Below are 12,133 nucleotides of genomic sequence, written 5' to 3'. Positions count from 1 at the left end.
AGTTATTGCTGTTTAAAGTTGAGAGAAGTATTCAGCAATTTTTTGAACACCCTGTATAATACTAAGTGACGACAAATATAATAATTTATAACTTCAATGATCTAAAATACACTCTCCAAAGCTGCTTCCTTAAAATTATTTTTTTATTGCAAATATTAAATTTCTACGCTAAGCTTGCGTTTTCACTAAAATTGAAATATCTCACAAACTGTAAGTCCTAGGTATGCAGAAGCTTTAATAAAGTTCACCTATTTTTTTATGGTCCTTTCAAAAATGCAGTAAAATACAGGGTATTCCATTTAAAAATACATAACTTTGATATGATACGCTTTTCCTGGACACCCTGTATATTAGAAAATATTTTTAAAATGTAGCCGTAATCAACCTACACGTACCCACCTAAACAGGTTTCTGTAACATTTGCCGTTTGGTCCCTAGCGACCGAGGCGTTACTGGTGGCCCACCCTGTATAATGAACCCGTTTTCGTTTACCTTGGTTTCTAATAACAATTTACTCTCGCAATCGATACTTCAAATTACACTACACGCGATTAGGATGTTTCTTGAAGAACTATACAGGGTGCCCGGAAAAGTGATGTCAATAATGAAGGGGTATACAGAGGAGGTCGGGTCGTTACCATGACAACAATGAAATTTGGGCAATTAAAGTAACTCATGGTAATGTTCATTTCCAAGTTCAAGCTGGTATTCAATATGCCTGGATTATACAGGAGCGGAAGAAATTATCCATTTAAATTTATAGACCTTTTACAGCGTTGCCAAATTTTACATTTTTTTTCATAGTTCGATTCCTCTCTCACTTTGCAAAAAAAAGGTATACCGTATATCAGTCCATATCTTGTACCCTTTCTGAGAAAATCGACTTTTATTAACAACATACATTTATTGTTTCAAAAATGTGACTAACATTTTTGGAAATATCTTGGTTTCTATAGAATTAAAAAAAAAAAGGAGAACTGTTAAGTAAGATGTTCAATATGTGCACCTTGAACTTCGATACATTTTCTGAAAATGCTCAATCACCTTTGCTCTACTCGAAATAACATGTGGCGATCGTTTTTAATGATCCCTGCTATTTATAGGACTTTGATAAACAAGACTTTTAAGATGGCCCCAAAGAAAAAATCGAGATCAGATTAAGATTGGGAGACCGAGAAGGCCACGGAACAGGACTACCTCGATTGATCTATCGATCGGGAAATATGGTATTTAAATAAGCTCTTACTGCCCTGCTAAAATGAGATGGTGTACCATCAGGCATAAGCCACACGTTATTTCAGATATTTAAAGGGACGTCTTTCAATAACGGGTTAAGGTGTTCTTGCAGTAGGTATTTTTTAAAGTGTCATCAATGATATGTGGTTCCACTAAGTAGTTTCCAATTATTACAATCCATACATTAATGATAAATTTCTTTCGGTGTTTTGTCTGAATATTATTAGTCCAGTTGGTAGAGGTTGGGTGTGTGTCAAACCTTGATAAACCGGAAATAACTACACAGGTCTACTTTAAATGATGAATACAATAACAGGCTAATTTGCTGACAAAGTATTTTATCAGGAAAAAAAGTTATTAACAATTTATTCGTGAAAAAATTTTTTTTTAGTAGTTTTCTTTAAATAACTCAGCGGGATGACTTTGTACGAAAAAATGCTTAGGACATGATTTTGTTCGTAATAAAAATAGCTACAAAATGGCGGTGGTCCGATTACGAAATTTGCAATAACAAAGCCGTGAGATTGAAAAAACGGTATAAAACGTCAATTTTTTAAAGTTGCTGTAAAAATGTCAATTATAAACAAAAAGTGATAAAACTTTCGAAAACTATAGTTCAATATATATACAATAATGACGCTAAAGCCGAAAATCAGGAGAGCAAAACTTTTTGTTCTATAAGGTGTTATACATTCATCGGCATCTGAAACTCGAAACTTTGCCAAATTTGTTCGAAGCTTTGCTGACACTTGAAATTTGGTACACACATAGTGTAAATATGCAGAAACCAAAAGCAATTTGCAAAATTCAAGTATCTTCATTTTTGCAGTTTTGGTAAGGTTTTATACGTCACCCTAGTTTTATACGTCACCGTTTTTTTAATTTTTGGACGTATATTTATGTATATTTATAAAATATTCCATTACGGTAGATTAGCCAGCATAATTACCTACAATTTAAAAAAATATATATTTTCATCGTTTAGATCCTAAGCTACTTAACATTTTGCGCCTGTTAGCCGTAGTCGTACATTATTCAACATATTAACATAAAACAAAATCGTACGTGTGGGGTAAACCTTTAACTTTAAGTAAACAATTGTTTAAATTTACTGTTGCATATTTCTAATAGTATACAAGCGCCGAAGAGCGGAGCTCGCGCTCGAAAATGAAAAGTTAAAGGTTTACCCCACACGTACGATTTTGTTTTATGTTAATATGTTGAATAATGTACGACTACGGCTAACAGGCGCAAAATGTTAAGTAGCTTAGGATCTAAACGATGAAAATATATATTTTTTTAAATTGTAGGTAATTATGCTGGCTAATCTACCGTAATGGAATATTTTATAAATATACATAAATATACGTCCAAAAATTAAAAAAACGGTGACGTATAAAACTAGGGTGACGTATAAAACCTTACCAAAACTGCAAAAATGAAGATACTTGAATTTTGCAAATTGCTTTTGGTTTCTGCATATTTACACTATGTGTGTACCAAATTTCAAGTGTCAGCAAAGCTTCGAACAAATTTGGCAAAGTTTCGAGTTTCAGATGCCGATGAATGTATAACACCTTATAGAACAAAAAGTTTTGCTCTCCTGATTTTCGGCTTTAGCGTCATTATTGTATATATATTGAACTATAGTTTTCGAAAGTTTTATCACTTTTTGTTTATAATTGACATTTTTACAGCAACTTAAAAAAATTGGCGTTTTATACCGTTTTTTCAATCTCACGGCTTTGTTATTGCAAATTTCGTAATCGGACCACCGCCATTTTGTAGCTATTTTTATTACGAACAAAATCATGTCCTAAGCATTTTTTCGTACAAAGTCATCCCGCTGAGTTATTTAAAGAAAACTACTAAAAAAAATTTTTTTCACGATTAAATTGTTAATAACTTTTTTTCCTGATAAAATACTTTGTCAGCAAATTAGCCTGTTATTGTACTTATCATTTAAAGTAGACCTGTGTAGTTATTTCCGAGTTATCAAGAAAATGTCACCAACAGTAACTTTTCGGCCTCTGCCAACTGGAGTATATATTTAGACAGCGGTTAGCGTAAATACGAACAGCTTCAAAAACTGCAAATTCTTCATAGATAAAATCCTCCATGATATTGAATCAACAAATGGTGTCAAAATGATTTATGACAAATATATAACTGCTAATTATACATACTTGTTGACAGAAATTCGATTTTCTCAAAAACTAAAAAGATATCGACTGATATAAGGTATACCTTTTTTTAAGCAAAGTGAGAGAGGAATCGAACTATGAAAGAAAAATGCCAAATTTCGCAACGCTGTTCAAGATATATAAAGAGTGACCGCAAAATCCGCCCGTTTTTGCGTAGTGTGTAGCAAGAACGGGGAAGGTTGTACAGAGGTCTCCGTGGGCTTAAATTGATCGTCATGAAAAATCTAGGTGAGCATAATTCGATTTTTCCAATATTTTCCCGACTTACCCCTACTTAAGGGGTGGAAACCACTCCTAAAACAAGAAAAGTGAGAAAATAGTCGATAAATTCTTGGTAAAATTGGGGGTATTTAACATGGCAAGGGTAAAATCAGGAATGTCCTTCTCAAAATGCTCATGATAAACCCACCCCCCGCGTGGGGGTAAAACAAAAGATCGAATTATGGGGCCCGTCTTTCGTATGATTTGTGGGGTAGTGGGGGAAACAAAGTACTTCATGAAGTGGATATCATTCCCCGTCTGCTATCGGCAATAGGGGTGTTTTTCACCTTGAGCATTTTTAGAAGGGCATTCTTGATGTTACCCTTGCCATGTGGAATTCCGCCAATTTTTACCCAAATTTTGGTGACCATTTTTTCTGTTTTCTTGTTTTAGGGGTGGTTTCCACCCCTTCAGTAGGGGTAACTGATCAGAATCCGACAGAAGAACGAATTATGGGGGCGTGTATTTCATATCATTTGGATTTATAAGGAAGAGTGGCACAAAAAAGGCAATTCATGAAGGGAACATCATTTGCCGCCGGTTTTCGGCAATATGGGTGGTTTTACCCCCACGCGGGGGATGTTTTTCACCTTGAGCATATTTGGAAGAACATCCCTGATCTCTTCCTTGCCATTCAAATTCCCGCCAATTTTTACCATGAATTGATCGACCATTTTCTCACGTTTCTTGTTTTAGGGGTGGTTTCCACCCCTTAAGTAGGGGTAAGTCGGACAAATATTGGAAAAATCGAATTATGCTCACCTAGATTTTTCATGACGATCAATTTAAACCCACGGAGACCTCTGGACGACCTTCCCCGTTCTTGCTACACACTACGCAAAAACGGGCGAAAAAATGTTTTTTTTTGCGGTTACTCTTTAAATGGATAATTTCGTCTGCTCCCGTATAATCCAGGCATACTGAATATCAGTTTAAACTTGGAAATGAAGTTACTTTAATTGCCCAAATTTCATTGTTGTCATGATAACGACTTAGAAGTTATAATTGGAATTTGTTTTTCAAACTTCTTTCTTTGAAGGCAAATAACTCCACAACGAAGCCCGATAGGAAAAAATTTTATATGCAGTACTACATATATTTTGACGTCCCCTGTATACCCCTTCATTTTTAACATGACCTTTCCGGGCACTCTGTACATCGTCGTAGCTAGGGGCTGGCCGCGGAGACATCTGCCAGGGGCGCAAATCTCAAGGCAGCGCACCCGCAGACCCACAGCCTGCTTAATGTATAACTTAAATTACACTTTAAAGTTATTATATTATTTCTCTTCCTACAAAATAATTATTGGGGAGCGCAAAATTCAAATCTTGCCCTGGACGCTCATGATCTTAGCTACGACACTGCCTTTTCTAAATGGTTTCAACATTTAGAAAAGACTTGGGTCAAAATTTCGCAATATATATGGGCAATTTGGATATATCTTTTGCATTATTTTTTGGTAATTAAATTATTTTTGGAGTATTTTTCAGATTAACCACAAGAGAACAGGATTTTTCTCATTACGGTCTTAGAATTTTGGAAATGCGAACATAAATTCATTCCTATAAATGGTTCGAAAGTCATTATCAAAATAAGTTTTAATGAAAATTACAAAATCACCTTGTATGTCTCCAAATTAACCCAAGACTTTTTTTGAGTTACTCTGTACTCATTTAGGTTGCTCAATCTGTATTACAGTATGTTCAGTTGAAACACTTTGTATACACTGCGTTTCACTTTTCATATTTCGGTTATTTGAATTGATACGTTTTGATATTGTATTACGAAATAATTGCCTGCAATACGATTATTCTAATATAACCAAATTCGATTTTAGTTACAGTCGTCCGATTCTACAATTTAAAAAATATATACTAGCAAGCTATAATCTGTCTGTATCTAATCTAATCTATTAGTAATATATTATAATTTAGTATACCTAGAAACTCCTCTACACCGAATTTGAAAAAAAAAATACATGTTTAAAAATGCTCATGACATGGATACTCAAACATTTAGGTTTTTTTCTTTAATATAACCGTTAATTTAGAAGCTAACAAAGTTAGATCATCTTTTCCTTTTACTTTTTGTTTTATAATAATATAAAGTTGTTATAGAATTATCGTGAAAACTTTTTTAAAACGTAAAATTAGACAAATATATGGCGAAATTACTAAATAAGAAATAAAAAAAGAAATGAAATGGTTAAAAATGCATAGAAAAAGGAAATTTGTTAATTAAATTTACCCTACATCCATGGCGTAGCCAAGAATTTTCGAAGGGGGGGGGAGGTGCAAGAGCCAGTTTATTGAACCAAGGTATGTTAGGTAAAATCATGATATCAAGAATCCATATATTATGTACCTACGAGTATATTAAAAAGCTGTAGGTGTGTGCCATATCAAACATATCAAAAGCTTTCCTCGCGAGCCGCTATTATGACAAAACTGAAATTAATCGGCGAAAAAATTATGTGTTTAATTTGACAGAAAAGTAGCATTATATCTTGTACTTACTGCCTGGTTAAAACAAATAACTATTTACGTCCTGGATGTAAAAGTCTTTTACGTTCTGTAGAGAAAAAAACTGGTGTTATGACACTTAATAAATGTCATGCGAAAGTTAACTATTAATGACAGTTTTCGAAAAATGTAATTTTTTAAAGTTGCAGCATGTAGCAAGAATTAGGCCCCCCTGACCCCCCTGGCTACAGCCATGCCTACATCTCTTCTCAAACTGAAATTTACTCTGAAATGAAATCATCTGAGAACGTTGAAATAGAGGGAACTGAGATATCCCTTCTTACACGTTTTTAACGTTTTATATAATTACGTGAGCATATTTGTCTTTAACCAATACAATAATCTTTTATTTACTACTCAAAAATAAAAAAATTGTCTATGTAAAATTTCATGAGCTGAAAATATTCGATTATTTTAGTTTTTAATTATTATTATACAAATATAGGTATTAATTTTGTTAAGTATGTACCTAGCAGTAGGAAAATACACTTAATTTTTTATTAAAACGTGTTACGTGTTACATCCTTACTTAAATGTGTTAATATACATATTTGCAATGAAATATTAATAAAAATGTTCAAATTAATTAAATTGTTATTAATTACCTAATTTATTTTATAATTACATTAATTGCAGGTTCTGTTCCGGAAGTGATGTTAACTAACTAAATTTATTAAACAATATTATTTTATAATTCTTATTAGGCATACTGTGCTTCCACATTAAGATCTTTGTTGGGATTCGGCAGAATTTCGCTATCGAAAAAGAATGATCGGCAACAGTTTCGACTGTTGAATATTTACATCTTTACCTAAGGTATTTTGCTCCTATCGTATTCCACCCTTCGAGCGAGCTTCAGGATTTCAGAACACTCAGTATATTCCTAGAAGTCGTCTTGTACCTACGTATATGCCTGACCGTTGAATCGGGAAGGTATATCCGTATCAAATTCACCTACCTTTCCAATCCAAACCGAAAACCCGCCACGGTTGCAAAACTAACACGCCGTCGGCAGGGCAAATCAAAAAAGCCTCCACGGTATCATTTCAGACATCGAACTCGATACCGTCCAAAAGCGATTTCCGCGACTCTGCACCTCAGTGCGGATGTCGCGGAAATGTCTAAAATTTTACTAACCTTTCGAAGACGCTATCGTCAATAACTCGCAAAGTTATTGAGCGATCGGTGCCAAAATTTAATGCAGCATTCCTCAAGTCGCTGGCATTATCTCTATAAAATTTCATCCGAAACGGATGAGCCAAAACGCCGTTATACGGGAAAACGCGGATTTTACGTTTTCCGCGGTTTTAGCCGTTCCGCTCATTCGATCTCAGCCGAACCTCAAAACCACACTAGAGCATCCCTAGGTGGTTAACATATTCAAATTCGAGCCGAATCGTGCAACTACTAACGGCCAGCTAAGCCATAATAGGTTTTCACGTCTTCCTAGCTGCCGCCGGAAGTATCCGCGCGATCTCGGCCGAACCCTCCAACCACGGTACTACTCCGTACCGTGCATCTACACACCACTTTTGAACCTGACCCATACAGTATTAAGACCTCCGTAATCCCTTTTACGAAGACGGGGAAAATTTCACCGATGTTTCCAATTTCCCCGTCTTTGGGCCGAAAGGACCGTCTTCCGAAGGTCCCACCGCTCTGGCGGTTGGATGCGATACTCGGTCGCCTAAGCCGAGACCGCGGGTAGAGTTTTCTCAAAATGGGAGAAGACTCCAAAATCCCCGATGCCGACATCGACTATCCGGAGAGGCCAGAGGAGAACGAGATCCGACGTCGACAGCGGCGACGCGCTTTTTTACTGGAAATTTTGGCGGACGATTCACGAGCTGTCCGCCAAAAGCATGGAGAACGGGGGAAAGCGATCGAACGTCAACTTCCGGCGTTCGCAGTACTTCAGTGGGAGTACATGGTGCGAAGCAAGCGATACAGAGTCAAATGTAACAAATCTTATTCTATGGTAAATAACTTGTATATGTATGTTAATTGTGAACCTTTATTGTCTGTTAATCCTGTTAAATAAATACTTTTAACATATCTTCCACGGTTTGATTGAAATAACCCTGTCGTTAAACTCAAGACCTTTTGGAGCTCAAACTCACAGGCTCGCTTAACGAGGCTAACGTCGATCGAGGCTGCCATTCCTCGACGCGGATATTATAGTGCCTAGCAACCACTACTCGCTTCACGAGACATACCACCCGAGGTAGCCTAGCCTGAGGTGAAGACCCTGTTCGATAGCTTCCTGCATCGAAACAGCGGTAAATTCCAGGATCCTTTTTGAGACCTGCGATACCGTCCCGATAGCTCCCTGCATCAAAACAGCGGTAAATTCCAGGATCCTTTTTGAGACCTGCGATACCGTCCGAGACTGAGCATCTCCGACGAAGGCCCTGTCCGATAGCCTCCTGCATCGCACAGCGGTACACTCCTGGCTCCTTCAGAGACCTGCATACCGTCCGAGGCTGAGACCCTGTCTCCGATTGTGCCGGCTCCATCGAGAGACTCGTATCTCGGAACAGCGGTACACATAGGCTCCAACGAGTCCTTTCATTCAAACTACATCGAGTTCTGCAAATCCGAGGCAACTTTGCTCGTCAAATCCCTAGGCGGTCACTCGTCGAGGCAACCTTCCTCGTCAAACCCCTACGATTATCTTTGTGACCTACGAGTCCAAAGCTATAGTACGCACGTCATTGTGGCGGCGTACTCGAAATTTTAACAGTTGTTCTTGCTTCTCAGGGCTCCCTCGAGAGACCCACCTTTCAGTAGAATCAGTGTTTCTACCAGAACTTCAGGGCAAAGGAGCTTGCTCTGACATTGTCGTACGGGATAAGATGTATCCCTGCGACGCGATATCCAGTGCTACGAGGAGTGGTGCTCTCGAAGATACTCATAACAAATCAGATCGTGATTCGATGATCAAGACTGAGCTGGACGAGACCTCGACCCCATCCGGAGAGACCAGCGCTTACAAAGACTGCCCTCACGCCTGTTTGCCGGCGAAAGATCTCCCGTGAAAGAGAAAATGGCCTTATTCCCCAACGCTGTATCGATGCTGCGTGGAGAGTCTGAGGGGCCGAAGCTGGTAGTTCGCGGAAATACGCAGACTGACCACCTACGACGAAGATCCTGTGCGATAACCTCCTGCATCGACACAGCGATACTCCAGGCTCCTCCAGAGACCTGCGTACCGCCCGAGGTAGCCCAACCTGAGGCGAAGATCCTGTTCGATAGCCCCCTACATCGAAACAGCGATACACTTCACGCTCCTTCAGAGACCTGCATACCGTCCGAGACTGAGAACCTCCGACGAAGACTTTGATTCCGATTGTGCCGGCTCCATCGAGAGACCCGCACCTCGGTACAAAGTACACACATAGGCTCCTACGAGACCTACAATTCAGACTCCATTGAGATCTGCAAATCCGAGGCAATCTTCCTCGTCAAACTTCTAGGCGGTCACTCGTCGAGGCAACCTTCCTCGTCAAACCCCTACGAGGCATTTACTTTGTGACCCACGGGCACAAAGCAATAGTACGCACGTTATTGTGGCGGCGTACTTCCAAATTTAGTAAAGAAGTTATCCTTACTTCTAGGGCTCCCTCGAGAGACCCACATTTAATAGTAGAGTCAGTGCTTACTACAAGACGTCTACAAGACTTTCGGAGCAAAAGAGCTTGCTCCGACATTGTCGTACGGGGTAAGACGTATCCCTGCGACGCGACTTCGGTATCCAGTGCTACGAGGATTGGTGCCCTCGAAGGTACAACAAATAAATCGTGATTCTTTGATCAAGACTGAGTTGGACGAGACATCGTCCCCATCCGGAGAGACCAGCGGTTGCGCGGACTGCCCTCACGCCTGTTTTCCGGCGAAAGATCTCCCGACACTCCGGGTGAAAGAGGAAATGGCCTCCTTCCCCAACGTTATCTCGATGCTGCGTGAAGAGTCTGGGGGACCGAAGGTGGTAGCTCGTGGAAGCACGCGGCACGGCGCAGCCACAGCGCCGTACGCTTTGAGGTCCACTGCTACGCGGGTTACTGATACCACCTCGATCATCCCTCATGACGCACTCACGGAGACGAGTAGCACGCACGAGTTACTACGAAGTGGGTCACCCACGAATACTCGGGACGAGGTTATACCTACGTACCAACTTGTAGGGTCCGGGGAATCCTATGAGCCCAACCACGGTTCGCGGTCCGGCCCCGATAGCGGCCTACCTCCGATATCGGGTGTTCCGGAACGTGGAGCGGTTGGCGACGTCGATACAGTACACACAGCATTTTCACAAAATGGTACCCAGCGGGAGCAATGCACATCTCGTTCGGGTGCCATAGCATGCGAAAGCCCCTTAGCCGACTATGTCGTAGGTGACGTAGCCGGCTCTTTCCACCTAAGCAATTCTGGGGTACATCGCCCATCCACTCTCATGATTTCCCCCGAACATTCGATCACCGCCTAAGTGGTCCCAATTTAGAAAGTCTAACCCGACACGAGCTCATGTCCTAGACACCACGTCTATAGGCCATATCCACCACAGACCACAGTCCCTTGAAAATCTGATGAGACCTGGCGTCCCAAGTGACGATCCATTAGAACTCCGAGCGTCTCTATTGCGGACCCAGGTTAGGGAAACCAATAATTCAGATCATAATTCACGACATGGCGCTCGACGTGGGGTTCGAAGTTCTGCTTCGACGTCTTCGCGGCGAGCCCAGGTTGCCGAATCCCCTCACAATTTTCAAATATTAGGCACTTCAGATCAAAGAACTCAACTTGGCGCCCAACGTGGGGCTCGAATACAATCTCAAGTATGTGAAACCACACGAACTCATCAGCACAATGAGACTCGGGTTCAATCTGAAATTCATTCACAAATTTCTGTTCCCCTGCCTCCTAGACCACTTATATTACCTTCTCACGTTCTCGATAGCGAGGACCGTTATGGATACGACTCCGCTGCTAACCATACGAACAATTCGTGGCTTCCGTTCACAGAGACGACCGATGGTAGCGGAGACGACGGAGAGTATTCCGGCGTTGACAGGCTCACTACTCTGTCACGTCACCCAATCAAAGCAGAAACCCCAAGAGATGTATTCGGACTCGCCTCTACAAGTCGCGAACCCCCAATACCTTCGAGGTCGCAAACACGACAACCCGTAGCACACACCCCTCAAAATATTCCTGTTGCACAAAAGCGTACCCTTACTTTTGAGCAAATTGGACATGAGACGCACGTACCGGCTCTCAGTCCTGAGACTCTCATCTGCCGCATGGCCGAAGCTGTGGCCACTGCTCTAAGGCAAAATACCAATTCCGAAAGGAATCGTCCCAGACCATTTCTTCACAATTATGCTGGCCTGGACCACGAAGATCCTCAGTGGTTCGTGGACAGGATTAGTGTCTATCTATACAAGTCAGATATTCAAGAAGACTCAGAGCGAATCGCAGTTTTCCAGCGTCATCTTGTAGGAGATGCTCGGCGATCGTTCGACGGTAATCTGTATCTAGTCAATCGTTACAGAGAGCTGGAAAATATGTTTCTCACCCGATACAACTCTCCTGAGCAGCTAGCACGCTTGCTCACCAAACTGTACGGGGAACAGCAGACACCCCAAGAGTCCGTCGTCGTCTTCATCATCAGGAAGCGACGGATGACTGACGTTATAGCAGTCATTATAAACCAACTTGAGCCCGAGCTTAGATCTCATCTACGCATACACCGATTGTCCGATTTCGAGCAGCTGATCCACATCGTGGGCCAAATCGAAGAGGAATGTAAAGGTGCAGCAATCGCGGAGAGACAGGCACCAAGCCCGACCTATTCTCCCGGTTCCACCCGGCCAGCTATAACGCAAGTGCCGCCGTCTCAACCTTCGAGAC

The 12,133-nt window shown here is 40.7% G+C and overlaps 1 long non-coding RNA gene across 2 annotated transcripts in view; it reads left to right on the top strand.

The window, feature by feature from the left end:
• LOC111693107 overlaps positions 1-6,729 on the top strand; it is a 20,988-nt gene extending 14,259 nt beyond the window's left edge. Inside the window, exon 3 of one of the 2 annotated variants that reach the window (XR_002763328.1) lies at positions 5,192-6,729. This is a non-coding gene — a long non-coding RNA (uncharacterized LOC111693107). Of the gene's footprint in view, positions 1-5,181 lie in introns of both variants that reach the window. The other variant, XR_002763329.1, reaches the window with a different exon arrangement.
• The last annotated feature ends 5,404 nt before the right edge of the window (positions 6,730-12,133 follow it).

This window comes from Anoplophora glabripennis, unplaced genomic scaffold (assembly GCF_000390285.2).
Source record: "Anoplophora glabripennis isolate ALB-LARVAE unplaced genomic scaffold, Agla_2.0 scaffold1323, whole genome shotgun sequence".
NCBI classification, from domain to species: domain Eukaryota; kingdom Metazoa; phylum Arthropoda; class Insecta; order Coleoptera; family Cerambycidae; genus Anoplophora; species Anoplophora glabripennis.
This window is presented reverse-complemented; position numbering and strand designations above follow the sequence as displayed.